The 22369-nt window shown below is 38.0% G+C and overlaps 1 protein-coding gene, 1 long non-coding RNA gene and 1 pseudogene across 3 annotated transcripts in view; 1 reads left to right on the top strand and 2 right to left on the bottom strand.

Annotated features, from left to right (window-relative positions):
- The window catches only part of LOC137180949 (polymeric immunoglobulin receptor-like), a 73022-nt gene that overhangs the window by 24822 nt on the left and 25831 nt on the right, over nt 1-22369 (bottom strand). The window lies entirely within an intron of this gene.
- On the top strand, nt 7217-9910 carry LOC137180952 (uncharacterized; annotated as a pseudogene).
- On the bottom strand, nt 16793-22156 carry LOC137180957 (uncharacterized). Its single transcript, XR_010928094.1, has 3 exons — nt 21333-22156; nt 20870-20925; nt 16793-18798 (listed from the first exon to the last, which is right to left on the bottom strand). It is a non-coding gene; the product is annotated as an uncharacterized lncRNA (long non-coding RNA).

Consider the following 22369-nt stretch of genomic DNA (forward strand, 5'->3'; position numbering starts at 1 on the left):
ATTTACAGTTGTACTCCCCAAAGTCATCATGTTCAAGTTGTTTAATGGCCATCCTGAGATTTTTATTTCTTGTATCATGGTACAGGGAAAATCTGTCATCCCCATCCCACACATCCTTTTTAGTGGTTTGTATGCTTGTTCCTCTGGGATTAATAACCTCTATCTTTTGATAGTCCTGATCTGCTCTTGGGTATTTGCAGGTAAGTTCAACCCATCCTCCTTCACATCCCTTCACTTCAGACGAGGCCTCACAGCCTGTTGATCAGACAAAGAGAAAAGTTCCCATCATGTCAGACACTGAAACAATCCCAGAACAGTCTGAATAAGCAACAAATCAAACAGACTTTCTGGATTAATCAATAGATCACAGAGTTGCTCAGTTAATCTTGTTGAACGTGTAAAACAGGTGTCTTTTTAACCCTACCAGTCCCAGCAACCCATCCACTGTTTACAGAAATATGTTTTAAGACATATGAAAATACTTTTTTCCACAAAATGTTCAATTACTGTTTAAAAAATCCTTAAAATTACATCTTTTCCTTTTCCCTCATTAAAAATTCAGAATCTCTGAATATGTAAATATTGTTCATTTCAGAAGTCAACTGCTGGACACAAGATGTCTCCTCCTTCACTGTAAAGTTCATTCTCAGTGTTTGTGCACTGGAGGCTTCAAGTTTCCACATCACACTTGTGGAAGTTACAAACTAGTTGTGAAATCACAAATCATTTTTCTTACATAAACATGTTAAACTGAGTTTTATGGTGAGCTCAGAAAAACTTTCCTCATTCAGCAGATGAACGTGAAAACAAACTCTGCACACACATCAATTCAAATATCAATATGTCAATCAATAGCCCTGGACCTAACAAGCAAAATGAACCATCACTATTAGTTTTAACCCTTTCTTGTAAGTAGTTATGCCCATCAAAGTTCGGATGTTTCTCTTTTAAATGGGGAAATAGGCTACAAACAGTTAATTGAATAGTTGCTTTTGTTAATTATTGTTTTACATTCTAGGTGTTCACCCTTGACCTCTATTAAATCAAAAAGGTCAGTGGCATAGTTTGACCTGAGTAAAAGTGGAGTAAAATATAATTTGAGAACCGTAAATGTTTGTTTTTCTTTGTCAGTTTTCGCCTGTGTCCTTTATTAATTATGAGGCTGTTAAAAGCTTAACGTTGCTGTCAGTTTTACTAAAAACTTTACAGATTTCACTCATCAGTTGTATGAAACTGTTTTAAATTTATATAGTATATATATAGTGGACACCATCAAAAATGCATTTTGTGATATTTATAATTCATCATAAATCTTGAATGGAATTATTCACATCAAATATTTCTTTTATTTTCAAACAGTCCTGGTTGACATGAAATAAAAATGGGTTCATATGCACATACATGGCATTAACAGGATATAAACATAACATTTATCAGTCTGTAATATCTGTAATCAGGTATTAGTAAACTTTTTACCTCCCGTTAGTGAGAGGATGAGGAGAAGAAAGCTCTTCATAATGTTGGCCTTCGATGCCGAGATCCTTCGTCCTTGAGTGTTAACTATAGTTGGTTATTTCCTCTTGTCACTACAGTTGGTTTGTCTCAAGTGTTGTGTTTCATGAATTTCTGCTATATTACCTAAAAACATCACAAACCTTTGTCTGTCCTTCCCCTTTTTTTCTGTCTCAACCTCAACTCCTTCCTCATTGTTCATCGCTACTTGATGTCGACAGTAAACACCAAATACATGGTCAGAAAGACAGAGAAAGAAAAATACACTAGAATACACGTTGGGCCGTGCTGCAGTCAAAGTGCTGTTATTGTGCAGCAACATGATGCAGCAATACCTTTACCAGAGGACAATTGACACGGATATATATTTTCCTGAATATTGGAGATTGCATGTAGGAGACAACTATCACATCCTGTGTCCAATATGTGATGCTTGAAAACACGCATTAAATGTACATTTTGTTGCTGCACATCAAATATAGATCACACACTTTAAATGTCATGTAAATCAAAGGAAGTTTGTAACATAAAGCTTGCTTCTTGTTGCCACCAGGCTGTGCTACACAAGTGGGTCATTAATGCAGCAATACATTAAGTCAACATTACCTCACATGCATATGCATTGTCATGAATATCGGATGTTAAATACCACTTCTTGTTTCCACTATGTGGTGGACACAGGAACACCCACTAATTATATGTCATGTTGCTGTATGTCATGTGTAGACCACACCATGTAAATTCCATGTAATTCAGATGACACTACATAATCCATTACAGGAAACAGGTTAGGCATAACCCATGATGGCTAATTTCATAAGTCAGACCCTTGATAACTTGTAGTCATGTGGCCATGTGTTGCTGTCCAAATGCCGACAGAAAGCACTATAAACCTCAAAGTATCTAAAAAAGAAATCATATATCACACATACCCTCAAGTATTTCTCTTTGAAAACCTGGTAGATTTCTGTACAGGATTCAGGAACAAATTGCTGAATTGTTGATATTCCCACTTGTAACTGGTAAGAAAGACTGCTGAAGCTTTCCCCTGTAAATATTAACAAGTACATAACTCAGTTATCTATACTACATGGTTCCAACACCTTTTCCAAGGTCAAATCAAGCACTTTACAGGCATTTCACGGTGCATTTTCAAGCTTTTCCAGCACCTTACAGCTGTGGCAAATTACATATTTATGTACAGTATATACGTTATATACAGTTACTGATTATTGCACTTCTCCATCACATTAAATTAGACGTAACCCTTAAAAAAGCATAATATACAAACAAAAAGTGCTGTAATGTTAAATATAATGAAACCTTGCCTACTTGTTGCCAAGAAGCACAGTGTCATCATCAGTTGTTCTCCAATGGAGATACAGTCCCAGTAGTTAGTGTTTTGCCTCTGGATGATTGGACAGATAAGTTCGTGGAACTGGACAGGAGAGAGCCAAGCAAACTTTTTTAAATTGGAGGTTTCATTTAACTCCAACTCTAGACACAGGTTCGGGAAAGAAGCATATCACTATGCCCAGAAGTGTGTTTACTGGGAGTTAAAGTGGATGGATTGAAATCTGTAGTAACACAACGTCTGATAACATTGGCTTTCCTTTCTGTGAAAATGATCATTCTTATGAATTGGAAAGTAAGGAAATTAAATTGTTTTTGTTTTAATCACTGGCTAAAGGACTACATAGAACTGATAATGATGGAATGTGCAGCCTCAGCCCTGCAGGGGCTTTATAGAGACAATGGCTTAGATGGACCATGGACACTTATAAAAGACTATATAAATTAAAGCTGCAAGCAGCGTTGGTCAGGACCTCGCACCGTCGGGATCAGATCATTTTGCGTTTTAGAAATGACGGATATTTCTTACAAGTGTGGTGTGCTTTTATTTTGAAAGTTTGATTGACATGTGTACTATCAGCTGTGTGGAGATAATAAGAATGGGGATGCTTTAATTTTGAAAGTTTGATTAACCTGTGTACTGTCACCTGTGTTGAGATAATAAGTATGAGGATGTTTTTATTTTGAAAGTTTGATTGACATGTGTACTAGCAGCTGTTTGGAGAGTAACCAGCTGGACACAGAAAATTCCTCATATATTTAAATGGAGACAATTAGCAAAACCACACCTTTTTTAACATTTACTGCTTCCACATAGTTATAGCTACAGACTTCATTGGAACTTTAAATGAGTCAAGAGACTTTGCCACACAAATTTTGAATTTAAATGTTTTTGCTATCTTTTACTGTTTTAGTTTTAAAGGTTTTTCCTGGTACTGCTCAGACTTTATAATGGGTGTGTATTGTGGAATGTTCCAGCCTCTAGTGAGTCACATGACCATGACAGCTCAAGATGTCTATATTAAAAAAACAAAACACGTTCTCCTCTACTCCATCTATAATCTATTTGTTAAATAGACATTTGAATTTTCCTTTGGGGATGAATAAAGTAATTTTTATGCATGTCAAAATCATAAAACTTAGGAAATTTCGTTATCTTTCGATCTGAGTAGGTGTTAAAACAGTCGAACACTAAAGTTACACGACTTTGTCCAGCAAGTACTCCTGGCGCCGTACATCTAAACCATACAGTCTAAACGTAGGACACACATAAACTGCAATCAGGCAGATTTCTCAGAGCCATGGAGACAAGCCTTGTAATTCGTCAGCTTCCTGAAAGTTCTAGAAAACGCCATTTGATTGACGTGATTGGTGCTGCTGATGGTTCGATTACTGTGATTGGGCGTCGTGATGGCCTGATGACATGTCATCATGCAAGTTTATAAACCAGCCTGCTTGGGTGTGGCCCTCCCTCTACTTTTTCACACCGACATCGAGGTAAGACCTGTTTTCATCTCTGTTAGTATAATGTTAGCATGAACTCTTTGCTAAGCTTAGCGATATTTGTAGTAATAACTTCTTATTTTTTCATTTAACATTTACGGTAAATTTGTAATGTGACTGTTGTTTGGTGACTGTGGTGAGGTTAGATGCAGGCGCAGCCTAAAATTTCACTCACAGCTAACTTTTTCCTGATAAAATTTAGTCTTTAGACATAAGTGGTTGACTTAAAAATAATATGATGAAATACAAAAAGGAGTGCAATTGATGTGAGATGGATTAAAAGCTTTATTGATGGTTTTTCGTCGATTATCACAATTTGCGCCTATGCTAATTGTATGCTAATGCTATTCAACTAGCCTTAACTAGCCTTTACTCTGCTCAGGTTATCTGTTAGCCGCGTTAGCATGCTAACCGTTCGCATTTGTGTCATTCCCAGACTGGATTTTAATGCGTGTCTCTCTCTCTCTCTCTGTGTGTGTGTGTGTGTGTTTTTATTAAGCTTAATCTGTGATGTAGTTTGAGTTGTGTGTTTCTGGCTTGACCATTGCTGAGCTGTGAGAAGTTGTGTCGGCCATTTCGTGTGTGTTGAGTCAGCAATTTTAGAATGGAATGCTAGTTTGTTAGTTAGCCATGCTATTGCAGAAGATTTTCCATTGTTTCTGTGAGGGGGAAAAAACCTTTTTCAGTGGCAACAGATGTGAATTGGTGCATTGAGGATGTTTAGTGAGAATTTTTTTTAAGAGCTGTGTCAATGGCTTTTATTAAATCTTATGCTAATGTCACAGAGGCTAAAGGTTGGTTGCAGTAGCCTTTTAGCCAGTAGCTTTTGTGTCATGTGGGGACTGGTGTGTGAGTGTGTGTGTGTGTGTGTGTGTGTGTGAGGGAGACACAGAGAGAGAGAGATTTGGCTTAATCTGTGATGTAAATTTAGTTGTGTGTTTCTGAGAAGTTGAGAAGTTGTCAGCCATTTTGTGTGTATTGAGTCAGTAATATTGAAGTTGAATGCTAGTATGTTTTTTTTTTTAAATTTATTTTCTGTGCACATGGCTTTTATTCAATTAGCATGACATTTTCATATGCTAATCTTATGCTAATGTTGCAGAGGCTAAAGGTTGGCTGCGTTAGCCTGCTAGCCATTAGCCTTTGTCCCAGGTTGTGACTGAGAGACTGCATTGCATGTAATTGTCTGTCTATTGTGTGTGTGTGTGTGTGTGTGTGTGTGTGTGATTTAGTGTAATCTGTGATGTAGATTCAGTTGTGTGTTTCTAGCTTGTCCACCATCGCTGAGCTGCGAAGTTGTGTTGGCTGTTTTCTGTATATTTAGTCAGCAATTTTTTAAATGGGAAGATAGTTTGTTAGTTAGCCATGCAATTAAAGAAGGTTGTCTTGTTTATGTGAGGGAGGAATTATTTTTCAGTAGCTTGAGATGTGAATTGGTGTATTAAGGATTTTTAGGGTGAATTGTTTTTTCTGTATATCCTGTGCTTATGGCTTTTATTCAATTCACATGACATGCTCATATGCTAATGCTAATGCTAATGTTGTAGATGCTGAAGGTTGGCTGAGTTACCTTTTGTGCCAGGTTGTGACTGCGAGACTGCATTACATATAATTGCCTGTCTGTTTGATTTGCTGTATGTGTAAATCTTAATTCGAGATGTAGATTCAGTTGTGTGTCTCTGTCTTGACCATCATGTCTAAGCTGTAGGATGTTGAGTTGGCTAATTCCTATGTATTGGGTGAGCTAATGTTTCATCAGGATGCTACTTTGTTGATCCTTTTTTTGAGAGGAAAGTTATTGGTATGAGAAACAAAACATTTTATTTAGCTACAGATGTGGATCAGTGTATTGAGGATGTTTAGAGAGTTCTATTAATTTAAATATTCATGTGTTCTAGCCAACATAGTGCAGACGACTAATGTGTTGCCACGTTCTAGCATGGAAGGGTCTTTGCTGCAGGTGAAGTTAAAGTGTAAATTGACGTATAAAGGGCATTACAAGTATCGGTTTGTGGATACTTTACGTGTAAGACAGGCGCTAGAGTATTTAAAGAGGACTAATGTGTATTACAAGGATATTGAGTTTAATGAAGAGTGGGTAAATGAGTTTTGTAGGCAGGAAGATGGGGAGAATGAGGAGGATCAGTCAGCCAGTGAGGATGAAGCTGTTGTAGAAAAGGTAGAATCATGTCAGGATGATCAGGTTGTTAGAGATGGTGAGGTGACAGCTCAGGAAGATGGTCAGGTTACAGAACAGGCTGTAGTTGATGGTGTGGAGGAATCATTAGAGATAATACAAGGTGAACTCTTACATGACAGACAGCAGCACTGCATGTTTCAGGACACTTGTCTTATGCCTGTTGATATTGGTCAGGAAGCATTAGACCAATATTTTGATGATATTGTAAACATTACGTCTGCAGAGGGGAATAGTCCAGTTAGGGTGTTTTCTGACCACACACGAGGCTAAATGTTTCCCTGTGTTGTTTCCTCTTGGTAATAAGACTTTCCATGACGGTCGGTCATATCACTTAACGTTGGCGTGTTACTTTAACAATAGGATTATGCATGCAGATGGTCGTTTTGCACTTAATGGAGAGTACATTTTCTTTTCTCAGTACATGTCAGAGATGGATCGGATGTCGTTGAGTGTTTCTGTGGCGTTGCGTAAGGATAAAGGAGGTCAGAAGTCTCAAAGGATTAGTTAGAAAATGTTGATGGACGAAGAGTCTTTGAAACAGCTGTTACAGTTCGATTAGTCGGTTCAGAAGGACATCTTAGCCTGCATACGTCAGTTAGGGATCCCGATGTGGTTTTGTTCGTTTTCATCTGCAGATCTGTGCTGGCAGAATCTCCTGACCAGCATCCTGAAACAGGAAGGCAGAACAAACGGCAGAGGATTTGGAGTGGGCAGACAGGTGTGAGGTGTTGTGTCGTAACCCGGTCGCAGCTGCGAGGATGTTTGACTACAGGCATTGTTTCTTGAAAGAGGTTCTCATGTCTCCTTCTCAACCAATTGGCAAAATCATTGATCACTTTTATAGGGTAGAGTTTCAGCAGCGTGGCTCTCCTCATGTTCACTGTCTGTTTTGGATTGAGAGTGCTCCCCAAATTGATAAGAACACAGATGAGGAGGTGGTTGAGTTTATTAATAAATGTTACATGCGAGTTACCCTCAGATGAGACATTATTGGACATTGTGTCATCAGTCCACACTCCAAATGACATTCAAAATCATGCAGGAAAAACAAAACATGTCGTTTTAATTTCCCAAAACCTGTTTCTGCAAGGACGTTTATTTGTTAATTAGAAATGAAAAAATGCAAATGTGATCAGAAGGCGAAAGAGACTGAGAACAATCCTGGTTCAAAGAACAAGCCAGTCTGTAAGTGTTTCAATGATTATTTGATGCTGAAAGAGAGGGCACAGTATATTCTGAAATATGTTAAGACAGCTGTTAAGAGAGCTCATGAAGTGAGTTATGCGAGTGTAGAGCAGTTGTTTCAGACTCTGGGCATCAATCAGGAGATCTTTGAAGAGGCTTATAGGAGAATGGAAAGAAAGACCAAGGTGGTTTATAGGAGAGGGGTGAACGAGGTTTGGGTGAACCAGTATCTGATCTTTAAGTCGTGATGTAACACCTTTTCAAAATACTATTTCTGGGTCAAAGCCTCATCGTTTCAATATGCTGCAGTGCTGTGTTCCTCGTTGTTCAAACAGATCTGAGTCAAAAAAATGATCCCATTGTCATTCTACTGCTTTCCTAGCGACCAGAAAGAGAGGAAATGGCTGCAGTTGATAAGGTGAGTTACAATTCTTAAACCAATGAAGAAAAACAAAGTTTTGGCTAGCTAGTTAGCTAAGGTTAGCACTAGCTTTCGCACCTACTTGTAAAAGCCAAACCGACCCTTTGCCGATATCCCTGATAAATGTTATGGGTTTTTACGGTGTTTTTGTTCGAAACAAGCAAGAGCACAGCTGATACTACTGTCTACATCCAGTTAACGTTACCTGTTTACATCCCGTTTTTACCTGTCCTTACCAGTTCTCATTATGCATATACTGGTTGTGAAACTGTTAATGTTTATGTTCTCCATGGTTAAAGAGGCCTCATTCATCTCCTTCGTCTCTTAGAGTGCACAACCTATCTACATTGCAGTTTATTATTACTGCACACGTGCTACTACAGCATTATATTTTTACCCTTGTATTCTATTTTATTACCATTTAACTCCCACACTATTTTATGTCTGAGATCCTTATTTTTACTTTTACTTGCATCTTCTGTTCTTTACATATTATTTAAGCATTATTAGAGGCAGCCTGAGATTTAAGATTTCCATTGCCAATGACTGTTTCACTGTAATTCTGTAGTTCTGTAGTTCTGTATGACTAATAGACAACTAGAGTAATGATGATCAATTCCTCTTCTTTTTTCTTTTTTTTTTTTTTTTTAAGGCGTGAAAACTTCCCACCCAACTGCAACTCAAGGTTGTGCAGTTGGCATTTCCCAGATGGCAAAGCTGCTGGGCCATCGCATTTTGCATGGAATGAAAGGAAGACTTTCCAGCTCCCTGACCACCTCAGCCATACCCCTAAACGGAGGAAAGAAATGGTTCCTACCAGTGGTGAAGATGAAGCAACTGATCAACCAACACCTGCACAGACCCCTCGTACTTCCCAAAGTCTTGTGGTTCTTGAGATAGAGAATGACATGCTGAGAAGAGAGAATGAGAAATTGAGAAAACAATTGGACAAACAAAAGCAAACTTTCTTCTTCAGCCAAATTTCCTCCAATCCTGACAGAGTCCAGTATTTCACCGGATTGCCCGATGCTGCCATCGTTTTGTTTTTGGAAGCACTTCTTTCTAAATTTGAGTTACAATATCATTCTAATTGGACTGTCCAAATTATGCCCCTAGTAGATCAGCTGCTCCTGACATTAATGAAATTCAAACTTAATTGCGGTCACATAGACCTTGTGACAAGGTTTAATTGTAGCACAGCCACAGTAACAAACATCTTTACCACCATTGTTAGTGCGCTGTATGACATTTTGTATGTTGGCATGTTTGAGAACAACATTCCCTCAAAAGCCAAGAACCAAACATCACTGCCAGACTGCTTCTGGTCCTTTCCCAAATCTCTTGGATAGTGCTTGACTGCACTGAGGTTGCAGTGTCTAACCCCGGGATTCCAACGGGCGCGTGTGCGCCGCGTTCTGGCTCCGACGTGGTTTTGCTCCGTCCCATGCAAAGCGCCCTGTCCCACCGGGCGCGTCATGGAAGTGAAACGCCGCCGTGCGAGGCAGCTATCCACGAGGTCACGCGACTACTACAAGATCACGGGGGAACCACGAAATCACGTGATAATCTTGATGATCTTGATTAAGAGGACAACAAGCAAACAGTAGGTTACTTTGCCTGTACAACGTTATGGACTGCAGTTGATTTGGTCATTTTCCTTGGTTTTTGTATTTCTACCATGGGTAAGTAGGCTACACATTTAAATTGTTTCTTTTTTGTATTGTTTATTCATGTTTATTGTTAATTATTGTGTAATTGTTATTGTCCTACTTTGTTGTGTTGTAACCTGAAGACCAAGTTAATACTATTAAAAGACCAGTTATGAACAACATAGATCAAAGATTTGTGGCTGTTAGAATACAATAAAATGCATTCATCCTCATAATTATTTTGGGCCCCATGGGAAAAGAGGTCCTGCCACTCTGTGGAGCCTCTTCAACAATTAACATTAGTATAGGAAAGCTAGAGACTGCAAGTGGAAGCACCTCCCCTGCAGCAGACTCCATTTGAACAGCATTTACACTGGGTAGTTGGTATAACATTTTAATACCATAGCTAAGTGAAGTTTTGCAAATGCTTTTCTGTTTTCAGAGAGGTAAAACATAAGTAACAAATGGTTAAAATTAGACATACTCTTGAAGTTTAGAGAAACTAACTGAACAGCATCTGTACAGTGTGAAATTATTTCTTAAAATAGCAAATAATGTTTCACAGGCCTTGTCCTATAAAATGCAAGGTTACTGAACATTTTTTAATGGGTTTTCAAGAAGGATAACTAAATGGCCCTTTGCAAGTACTTGACTGTACAAGGCACGTCCATTCAGAAAAATGAACGGGAAAAATCACCTATTTATAAGCTAATTAGTAGTTTATACTCACCATCCACTCCCAGAACTCCTCCAATTAAATTCCATGCCTTGTCCTTTCTGGCATTGTCCTTTATAAAAAGGATCTGTGATGTCATATAAAATCTTGTGTTTTTCCACTTCCAAAATGAATCTCTTGTCATCCATGGTGTCAAATACGCTCTGACTGATTGACTTCTGGCCTGTTGCCATCGGTGATGATGTAATGTTGATGTATGGGTGTTATATATGATCAGGAGTCAGCACATGATGTTTTATTTTGAAAATTGACCGGATGCTCTATGCTGTGACTTCCTGCCAGGCTCAATCTGCTCTGTGCTGCTTGACACAGCCTCCATCCTGGCGCCTATCTTTAGCGCAGCGGAGTGGAGAGACGCTTCTGACACGCACCCGGTGGAATCAGATACATTGACTAAAGTGGCCGCGATCAGCTCCAGCAGCCGCGTCGGAGCTGGAACGTGGCGTTCACGCACCTGGTGGAATTTAGGGGTAACAGAGAGCCTGGACACATAGAGCCATTTGTACAGCCAGTACAAAGGACGGACCACTCTGAAGGCTCTAATTGGTGTGGCTCCCAATGGAGTAATTACCTTCACCAGTGACCTGTACGGTGGGAGTGCCTCAGACAAGGCCATAACAGCTGACTGTGGACTTCTCCAACATTTCCCAGTGGCCATAAGGATTTGTTACTTGTATATAAGGGCATGATTTGAATAGCTTATTGACATGAAATGAAGACCATTGAGATAAATGTATATTCTTGTAAACTGAAAAATAAAACCCTGTTCTTTTAAGTGATGTTTGTTTGCTTGCAGAAATTTAAATAAAAAATGTAGTTAGAGTGTATAAGGATTTGTTACATGTATATAAGGATTTTGACATGATTTGAATAGCTTATTGACATGAAATGAAGACCATTGAGATAAATATATATTCTTGTAAACTGATTTTCATGAATGATTTGTTTTGCAGAAAACTTTAATTAAAAAAGTTATACCAGGTAAAAAATGTCACTGTTCTTTATATCATGAAACCTATCCTCAAAGGACATTAGTATTTACAGATCATGAATGCAGGGTAAGTGCAAGTGCAGATATTAACATAAAAAAAACATTTACAATCACTATATAATGGTCCTATGTTACATAAAACAGGAGAACATAAGGGATTATCTTTTGTGTCATATCTTCATCTGAAAGCTGAAGATGTCAAATAAATGTAGTGGGGTAGAAAGTACAATGTAATGTAAAAATACTTGTCCAATCATATTTAGGAGAAAGATGATTGACGTGGCTATCCGGCCAAGGTGACTTCACAACACTTACTCTCATCTCCCCCATGAGAAAACAATGCAGTGCACTTTTCCTTGCTTTTAGATAGACTAGCTTCGTAGTCTGGGAGGCATAGTTCAATAAAAACAGATATGTGTGGTCTACTCTAGTCTGCTAGTTAGCCGATTAGTCAAGATAACTAGTAACTGGTTGATAATAAGCTCAAAAGTTTTGAATAGAAAAGCTAATGCTAACCGTTTCATTTAAGTGAATGGAAGATGCTAAAACGATTAGTGCCATACTCCGGGGGGTAGTTAAATAAACACAGTTTCAGGTGGTCTAACCTAGTTTGTTAGTTAGTGGATTATTCAAGCTTTCAACCAAGTAGGGTCCATTTGATAGATTTGGTAGTTAATAGCAAAATGTTTAAGCTAATGCTAACCATTTCTTAAGCTAATGCTAACCCCAAACTTCATACAAAGTTTGTATATAATGTACTGTATGTATATAGACCTTTCTGCTATATCCTATAAAACTGAGCTACATTCAGCTGTCATACCCATCCCCCGACTTTCTTCCCTCCTTTTCCCTGTCACATTGAGAGCAGGATTTCAGAGCAGTCTTCTAGTGGAAATATCTTCATAAATCCCATGACTTTGGCCAAATCTTACATTCAAAATCACATTTTAGTAGAAATATTCGTCACAAATCCATTGATACAGGTTTGAAAGTGGTCTGACTTATAGTTTAGACGCCAGACGAATAATTGAGTTTTGGTTTGATCTCTCTTCGACATTCCCATGGCGGCCCTATTAGATACATAGGTGGCGCTCACAAGCACATTTTGGCACTTTGGGGATTAATTTTTTTTTTTATCAAATTTTTCACCAGACCTGATGTGCGTGCCAAATTTGGTGAGTTTTTGAGCTTGTTTAGGGGGTCAAATTAAGGGTCGAAGTGGGGATTAATAAAGAAAGAAGAAAGAAAGAAAGAAAGAAACAGAACAGATACAAGAGGGTCTTCGCCCCTTTGGGACTCAGGCCCTAAATATTCCCACCCCCGTCCCAACCTCAGTCATTACATGCCAACCTAATCACAGACATAGAAAAGGAACAGCGTTCACTGCTGTCTACCACAATGTCAGTCCTCTTGCCATCACCAGATGGCACCAAAGCAAAACCAAAAAAAATCAAAATTTAGCAGATAGTGAATTTCATATGAGGAGATAATTAATGATGTAATAAGAAATCTGCAAATTTTATGATTACTTAAGGATATGGTTGCCAATTTTCTGTTTTTCCTATTGTCCACAAATCTCATGTGCAGACCCAAACCAACAATGAACTCATCCTACTTACAAAGATTATGTGTGTGTAAAATAGAATAAGACAGATAAAACAGGAGAATAAAAGTTACAGTGCAGTGTAAAATATTAACCCTCAAATTTGGTTTAATAAAAGGTAGCAGCAAACAGAGAAATCCTCAGCTGTGATTTAAAAGAATTGAGAGTTGCAGCCGACCTGCAGTTTGCTGGGAGTTTGTTCCAGATATGTGGAGCATAAAAACTGAACGCTGCTTCTCCATGTTTAGTTTTGACTCTGGGGACAGAAAGCAGACCTGCTCCCAGATGACCTGAGAGGTCTAGATGGTTCATAACGTAGCAGCAGCTCAGAAATGTATTTTGGCCCTAAACCATTTAGTGCTTTATAAACCAGCAGCAGTATTTTAAAATCAATTCTTTGACAGACAGGAAGCCAGCGTAACTGGAGTGATATGATCCACTTTCTTAGTCTTAGTGAGGACTCGAGCAGTAGCGTTATGAATCAGCTGCTGTTGTCTGATCAGTTTTTTAGGGAGACCTTTGAAGACACTGTTACAGTAGTCCAGTCTACTGAAGATAAATTCATGGACACGTTTTTCCAAATCCTGCTGAGACTAAAATCCTTTAATTCTTGATATATTGTTCAGGTGATAGTAGGCTGACATTGTAATTGTCTTAATGTGGCTGTTGAAATTCAGGTTTGAGTCAATCAATGCAATGCACTCACTCAGCACTTGTATTGGACCAGAGTCCCCTGTTGATATGGTTATGAAAATTTGTGTGTTGTCTGCGTAACTGTGGTAACAGATTTAGTTGTTTTCCATAATCACTGGGGCATATTTATCTCAGGACAGCAGCAGCTATAGCAGCCATAAAACAAGTATTTTGGGATATATCGGGGGAAACATACACTTAAGTATAACAAAAGTAAAACTTGAATTTGTTATGCTTGATATAGTAGTATGTCAATTGATTATAGAGAGTCAATGAGACAATCATGACAATGTTGCAGATTACTCATATAGCAGCATCAGTAGACTCCTAATATCAGAATCAGCTTTATTGACCAAGTCTGTTTACACATACAAGGAATTTGACTCCAGTTTCTAGTTGCTCTCAATGTACTTACACACAACAATCTTCAGAAAGATACACAAGGACAACAAGCTGAACAAAGATAATTAAATATATCACTATTATGTACAGACAAGAAAGGGAAAAAATATATACATACATGTAGAAACAACACATGGACAACACACAATACATACAATACAAATGCATACAAACATACAATACAGAGTGCAGAAATAAATATTTTCTGGGTAGAAAAGTGATAAGTTACTCTATATACATACAGTAGGTGGTTATATATATTAAATTCACTATGTGCTGAATCAGGTGAGAGTATCAAGACTGACATTGTCGTGGACGGCAATGCAAGACAGAGCCACAAGTACACAGAGCGTAAAACAGTCAGGAAGTGAAAGCCACAAACAAAACACCAGACAGTCTCAGCTTGTCTGAAACTCCTGCTCCATGTGAGCCCCCCCCCCCCCCCCCCCACCCTCCCACAGACCCTAGTATCCCTCTACTACAATAATAATTAACATTATGGGAGGGGGGTAGCAAATGAAATATTCACTGTGCTCCTTGTAATTTAAGTCATCATTCTGGACAGCATTTTAATCATCAGGAAATGACAGGACATGGTCTGTAAGACAAAAGCTTCCCCAGGGGGTTTTAGAAGAGTTGAAGGTGACTCACACTTCCCGAGGATATAATTATACAGTGGAAACTGCTTATTGTGATCACATCCGTCCAGGTTAAATTGATCACTGTAAGCGGATGATTATTATAACCAATTTGTTTTCTTTTTCTTTTTTCTTTTCTATTTCTCATGCAGATTACCATCTAATTGACATTTGTATATTTATTACATGTAATGAAACAAGCAGCTTCGCTATTTACTGAAAGAAAAACACAACAAACATCTCACCTCTTACAGGAAGGGAGGAAACATGAGCTATAAGCAACATGTCTCAAAATGTTTTAAGTAATATCAAAGGGACGCGTTGATCTGATAGGATGAGACTTTTGCTTTGGTTTTGAAAAGAGCAATGTTTTTCACTAGATAGCAGATTGTAATATTGATTGTAAGAAACTCATTTCAGTTCTTGTCATAGTCTGACTTATTTAAATTTACTGCCACAAACAACATGTGATAAATTAAAGCTGCAAGCAGCGTTGAACGGGCCTTCGCGCCCTTGCGCACAGCGGGCCGCGGCGCAGTCAGCTAAGCTTCTGGGAACCAAGAAAACGTTTGGAGATGATCAGTGTGAGAGTCTTTTGACACACAATACTAACCAGTGTCTCTCTGTGAGCCCACCCCTCTGTTCACAGACAATTATATATATGAGGGATATTTCTTACAAGTGTGGTGTGCTTTTATTTTGAAAGTTTGATTGACATGTGTACTGTCAGGTGTGTAGAGACAATAAGTAACTGCAGCTGGACACACAAAAATACTCATATATTTGAATGGAGAGTGTGAGCGAACCCACACCTTTTTGAACATTTACTGCTTCCACATAGTTTTAGATACAAACTTCATTTGAACTTTAAATGAGTCACGAGACTTTGACCTACAAATCTTGAATTTACATGTGTTTTCTATCTTTTATTGTTTTTGAGATATTAGAGTGTGAGTTTTAAAGTCTTTTCTTGCTCCTCCTGTGATTTTATAATGAGTGTGTATTGCGGAATGTTTCACAGCACTGAAGGAGTGACATCACCAGGAGCAGTTGGAGAGGAGGATATTAGAGAACGCTTCTCGTGAAATATCCTCATAAATCCCATAACTTTGGCCAAATCCTACATAAAAATATCATTTTTTTTTTAGGAATTTTCGTCGCGAATCCATTGATACAGGTTTGAAAGTGGTCGGACTTATAGTTTAGACGCCAGATGCCCCAGTTTGGCACAAAGTCCATGCCCAGAGATTGCCTCCCCATTGGTTTACATTGTAAGGTGTAATGTCGCACTCCAACTTTCAGGGCTTACTAAATCTAAACCGTTCGAGTTATTACAAAGTTTTTAATAACTTTTGCTCAACACAGTGTGATAAGTCATGTATTCAAGTTTGAAGCCGATACCATTAACGCCCTCGGAGGAGATAGCGTTTGTTCGGGGGCCAAAATTGGGGCAAAGTCTTATTTTGAAAAGCTGATTGCAGACTTCCTGTTGGATTTAGGTCAGGGGTGTCAGCGTATGATTTGTAGGTCTTGATGAGACGAATAATTGAGTTTTGGTTCGATCTCTCTACGACATTCCTACGGGCCGTGGCGGCCGTTTTAGATACATAGGTGGCGCTAGAGAGCATATTTTGGCACTTCGGGGGTTAATTTTTACATTTTATCAAATTTTTCACCAGACCTGATGTGCGTGCCAAATTTGGTGAGTTTTTGAGCATGTTTAGGGGGTCAAATTTAGAGTTAAAGTGGCGGATTAATAAAGAATAATAATAAGAAAGAAACAAACACACGAAAAACAATAGGGTCTTCGCCCTTTGGGCTCAGGCCCTAATAAACATTTCTCTTCAACAGCAATGTAGGTTTCTTTTTTCAGTTGTATAGAAATAAAGAGTCACAAAAACCAGCGATGTTTGTTTTTTTTTAATATCACATTACATACCAATTTAAGGCAGTGGCCTTAAATATGTTTGAATCAATTTTTGGCAATGAGGGGACAGAAGAACAGTCATGTAAAAGATTATTTAGCATGTCAGATGTCAAAAAGGCATTTCAGACACTAATTCATTCATTCTCTGTTTTTGCAGTGCATGGTTGTAGATAGCTGTTAGTTAGTGATTATACACCACTTTTCAGCATATTTTCAGTCCACATTCTAATAATTCTTACTAGACATTCGATCAACACTACAAACACATATAGTGAATAGTGAACAATGTCTTACACTCGTTCCTGTGACTTTATAAAGGTGTTATCTTAACAGCACAAAAACCTGCACAGCAGCAGACACACAGCAAGCTAAAAGAGGCTGAAAAGTTCCATAAAGCAGCAGAGCTGGATAATCAGTCTTTGTGGATTCATCAATATGAAGACCTTCTTTCACATAATTATTTAATGAAGTGGTACCATAGAAGAACAGATTCATTTGGCTTTAACACATTTTGTTGGGTAGTTGGAGCAAAATTTATCAATCAACTAAACTAGGCACATAAACTAATAACAAGTAATTGTTGAGTCAGTGGTAGCAGCTACTTCTTCAACCTTTTGATTTATTATTCAACACAAACCCAAATCTACACTTCAGGCTCCTGTAGCTGAGCTAGGGCAGGCTCTTGTATTTTATTCCTAATCGATGGAGCTGGACAAAAAATTAGTCAAAAATGGCACCAGTGCAGCAGGAATACAAAGGATGCCAAAACAAAACTGGAGGTCTGAAGCTAATACTAATATTTTAGAGTTGTGAAAATGATTTATTATACAAAATTTGTTCTTAAACATAAACACATAACATAAAAACATCATAAAGAGTAAATAATTGTTACCAAGCCTTGTACTAAGTGGAACATTTTACAGTTGTCACTGGGCTGCAACTAACAGCTATTTTCATTATTGATTAATCTGCAGATTATTTTCTGGATTAATTGATTAAGAATTTAGTCAGTAGAATGCAAAGGAAATTTGAAAAAAGAGCATTCACAATTTCTCAGAGCCCACAGTGATGTCTTCAATTTGCTTGTTTTGTCTAAAATGTTAAATATTCAATTTACTGTCATGGATGACAAAGAAAAACAGCAAATTGTCACATTTGAGGAGCTGGAACCAAAAATTTGGCACTTTTGATTGAATAATGACTAAATGGATTAATTGATTATCAAAAAAGTTGCAGACTAATTTTCTTTCGATCAACAAATTGATTAATCAATTAATTGTTGCAGCTCTAGTTGTCAGTGCTCTTTGGTGAACAAACTGAATTACCAGACATATATATTATATTTGACACTTCTGTACTGCAGTTCCTTGTTACTTATCGGCCACTATATACAACAATATATACAACAATATACTCTATTGTTGATTCAAACTGTCTCACAGTTGAGCATAAGGACTCATCTAGTCTCTACAAATCAGTCCTGTCACCAAACTTTGGTGACTTAAACAATGTGGAAGTGAATCCTGTTTTAAGTTGACTGGGCCCAGAAACTGAATATCTTGGGGTGTTAATTCCTACAGTCTGAGCTGGGCTTCATTGTAAACAATCACAAACCATCAAAAATTAAAATTTATCATTTATTTTGCAAATTTAATAAATTCCTGCCTGGGTCATCCTCATTGCTGTTGTGTCTTGTTGACTGTCAGTAAGAGAGGATCCTCTAAAGTCTTTGATGGTTTATAGACAGTAGAGTAGATTGGACTTTGACTGTTCCTCACAGTAGAATATTCACAGGCAGAGGAACTGGGTCTGGGGATCAGCACCTCACCATTAGCTTTGTCAGTGCTGCTTTGAGAGATGATGGTGGAGTAATGCATTGAGGCAGGGGGGTTTGTGGGACAGTTGGCAGTGGCATAAATTGTCTCCACTGCATTTCCTGATCCTGTCTCCAGGGGGAGCTCATGTACCTCCTCATAGACGTTATCCTTCCAGGGAAGAACAAAAAATTGAGTGAGTAGTTGATATTCAAACAAACAATAGATATTTGGTAGATGGACATGGTGTCAGTGTGATGGACGACTCATTGCGCTCCCTCAGTAGAATTTACTCACTGACAAAAAACTGTTATACTTATATATGGCTATATGTCTTATTTAGTCATGCATATTGATAATGGAAGACTAAACAGCAGGTGCATTTCCATCCACAGAAACAGAAAATTCAAACAAATCCCTTTTTTCTTTTTTTTTAAGAAAAACATGTTTCTAGTGATTTTCTGCCATTTATTTATATACTGTTATAATGCTGGCTGTCTATGTTAAACATGGTCAAAGTGTTCAGAGCAGGCTGAACACCTCTTTTGCAGAGTTACCTCTACTTCCCCATCAAATTGACGTCATTCCCACAAACAGCCATCTGTTCTGTAGTCTTTGTTGCTGAGGTTGTTCATGGATTGTTCACGTTGTCCACTCTCATTTTTCAGATCAGATTCAGGCTCAAACATGAATGATGTATTTGAGTTTATATTTTGAGTAAAGAATAGGGAAAAAGAAGTGAAATCCTACTTCTACTGTTTGTTTATGTAGCCTCTGTAGTCTGCTGAGGGGCAGCTTGAGGCCTCATCAGGAGGCTTGAAAGAGACAGGAGCTAAAACAACCTGTTTCAGACAGAGGCTGAACTGAGGGGCTGCATAAAGGGCCAATACAAGATAGATAAGGAATTTTTAACTGGAAATCATTTAAAGATATTCCAATAGAGCCACAGAATAAAAATATAAACCTGGAAATGTGCAGGATATGTCTTCTTTAAAAAGTTGATTTATTGATAAAAGCAAAATGCGACAAAGTGCCATGTAAACAGACGTAGTGAATAAATGATGATGTACATGAGACATGCAAATTAAATGTCACTCAAGCTTCCACTGAAGAGACAAAAACTTTGATGAGGAGACTGTAACGTTCCTCAAATTAATACATGAAACAGGGTTTACGTTAACCAGCATGTCGGCTTTTTGCTGGTATCACATGTAGTTGTCCGGCAGATGAAAATATCAACGGCCAAAATATCTGGTGGGAAATATGCCGATTGCCTAATAAATGAATTAATAACAAGATATGTTGCCAAGACATCTTAAATATAAACTTATACAAAAGTTTGTTTTTGCCTCCGCTGTTAAGACACTGAGAGACTCACTGAGTTTGGTCATGTGACTAAGTGTGGCACGAGATTCAAAAGCTGCACACTCCAGCAGTAGCCCTGCACTTTGGCTCGACAGCAGTTAACACGACTCTGAAAAGTCTGACTGTTTTCTCTCAGGTAACGTTACATCCAGCATTGACACAGTAAAGCAAACGGATCAGCCCGGAGCTCCATAGTATAAAAATGTTTCTCGAATATTAACGGCCATATTGGCCATCAAAGAAAAGTCTAGTGTAAACTCTGACAAACAGAAATGTCATGTTTCCATCATGTTTTCTACGTCGTCTGTCACTGTGTGACTGCTGCTCTTTTAATTACGTCATCTCATTGTGTTCTCTTCTTCTGCAACGGTTTAATGGCACCAACTGGAGAATTAGTGCCACCAACAGTTTATCTTGATGACCCAACTCCTAATATTCTCATAACAGCAGTGGATAGAAATGCACACTAAAACAAATTTTCTGTTGCTGCTGATTTTCTGGAAAGTCGGTTAAAATGTGTGCTTCTGTCTCATGTCAGAGGCTCTCCAGATAACAGGTAAGAGATTTGTTGGTTTGTTGGCTGTCAGAGGTGGTAATACACTAACTGAATCAGAACACTGTAAGTGGAATATTCATAACAAATCTGCCACACGTAGCTAAAGAGAGTCTGTCATTGCACTGCAGTGAAAACATAACACTGCATTGTTGTGGCCAACTGACAGTTAATCTCTATGAAACAAGAGTCCCGGGAGCTCTCTCTTATATTTACAACCGAAATACTTAAAAGTCTGGCATCATTTATGTACTGCTCTTGTTTTACTGACAATATGAATACCGCCTATAAAGTACTACCACACACAGACACATTTATACTAACCTCTCTGATGTGCTGTGCTGCTGCTCCATTCCTTGTGGGTTTTGAACATGAAAATCCTGACAGAAAAAGAGAGAAAGCAAGAAAAGAAAGAGAAGAAAAAAGGAAATGAGCAGAAGGATGGAAGTGGATTAATTTCAGCACTTTTCGTCAAGTTGTTATCTATACAGTTGCTTATCTATGTAGCTTAAAATCTATCTCTAATTATCTATGTAGTTTGGTTTCACTGAATAGGATTTAATTGTGCATCCCCCAAAATGAGCAAAGATAATAGGTCAACAAAATTTCAACTTACACACATGATAAAAGTCATGTCTATTAACTTCTGACGTCTTACAGTTTGTCTGCTTTGTTTTTTTTAGACATCACATCTTCACAGGATAGAGGAGTACATGAATGTGGTTTTGTGTGTACAGTATGCATGTGTGTGTTTCATGTTCTGCAGTCTGGTAATGAACTCCCTTACGTTTGTTGACGAGGATCACAATTATCACAAGCAGCAGCAGCAGCAGCAGCACAGCTCCACAGATGATCATTATTACGTGAAAGTCTCCTGCAAAATAAACCACACAACGCATAAAATGTCCAGCATCATTTAAAACACAGTGAACACATGGAATCATCACTCAAAGCTGTCTGTGTCAAGAAATTTAACAGGAATTTACAGAAGTTAAATCATCAAAATGTTTTTCAAACACGTAACATTTAAGTTTGAAGATATCAAATGTGCTTTCTCACCATGATTCACAGATCCAGGTGTTGCTGCTGAAAGCAAAAAAGAAATGCATTCAGGTTGTACGTGTGCATTGATAAATTAACAAGGACAGAAAACGAAAAATGCAATTGTTCTAAGCCTGACAGATAAAACTGTTTATTTATTCAGTATTTTTTAATCTTTTTTTTCTCGTTTCCTCCCCTTTGCCAACATTTATTAATATATCAACCTCGGCCAAAAACACACAAAATATCTAATTAAATGTTTTTAATTAACTAAACAACAAAACAATGAATACATGAAAGAAAGAAAGTAAGATGAGTGAATTTGTGGAAAAAAACTTTGTTGAACAAATGGCTTTTTGACATGACACAGCAGGAAAACCACAGGAGTAAATAATAAAATGAATGATTCAGGGTCCTGGTATTGCACATGCTGGCTCAGTGTCACACTGTCATGGTTTACGGGGACACTTGAATAGAGCAGAGCCATTGTTAATGTTATTAGTGACACCTGTACTTTTCTACTAAGTCAAAATATTTGCCACTAACTTAATGCGGCCCCTACTTTTTCAGTTTGTTCCATTTCCTGTTTTGACTCTTCCTGTTGCTATTGCTGGCTATAATAAATACAATTAGAGAGTCCTGATCAGTTCACACAGCACTATACATTTCTCAAAGCTGGGAACAAAGTTGCAAAGTTATGTTTGCTGTTAACTAGCTTACTTTATGTTGTTGTAGCTGTTTCTATGATTCAATTCAACTTTATTTATATAGCACCAAATCATA

The sequence above is a fragment of the Thunnus thynnus genome, chromosome 4, assembly GCF_963924715.1.
Source record: "Thunnus thynnus chromosome 4, fThuThy2.1, whole genome shotgun sequence".
NCBI classification, from domain to species: Eukaryota; Metazoa; Chordata; class Actinopteri; order Scombriformes; family Scombridae; genus Thunnus; species Thunnus thynnus.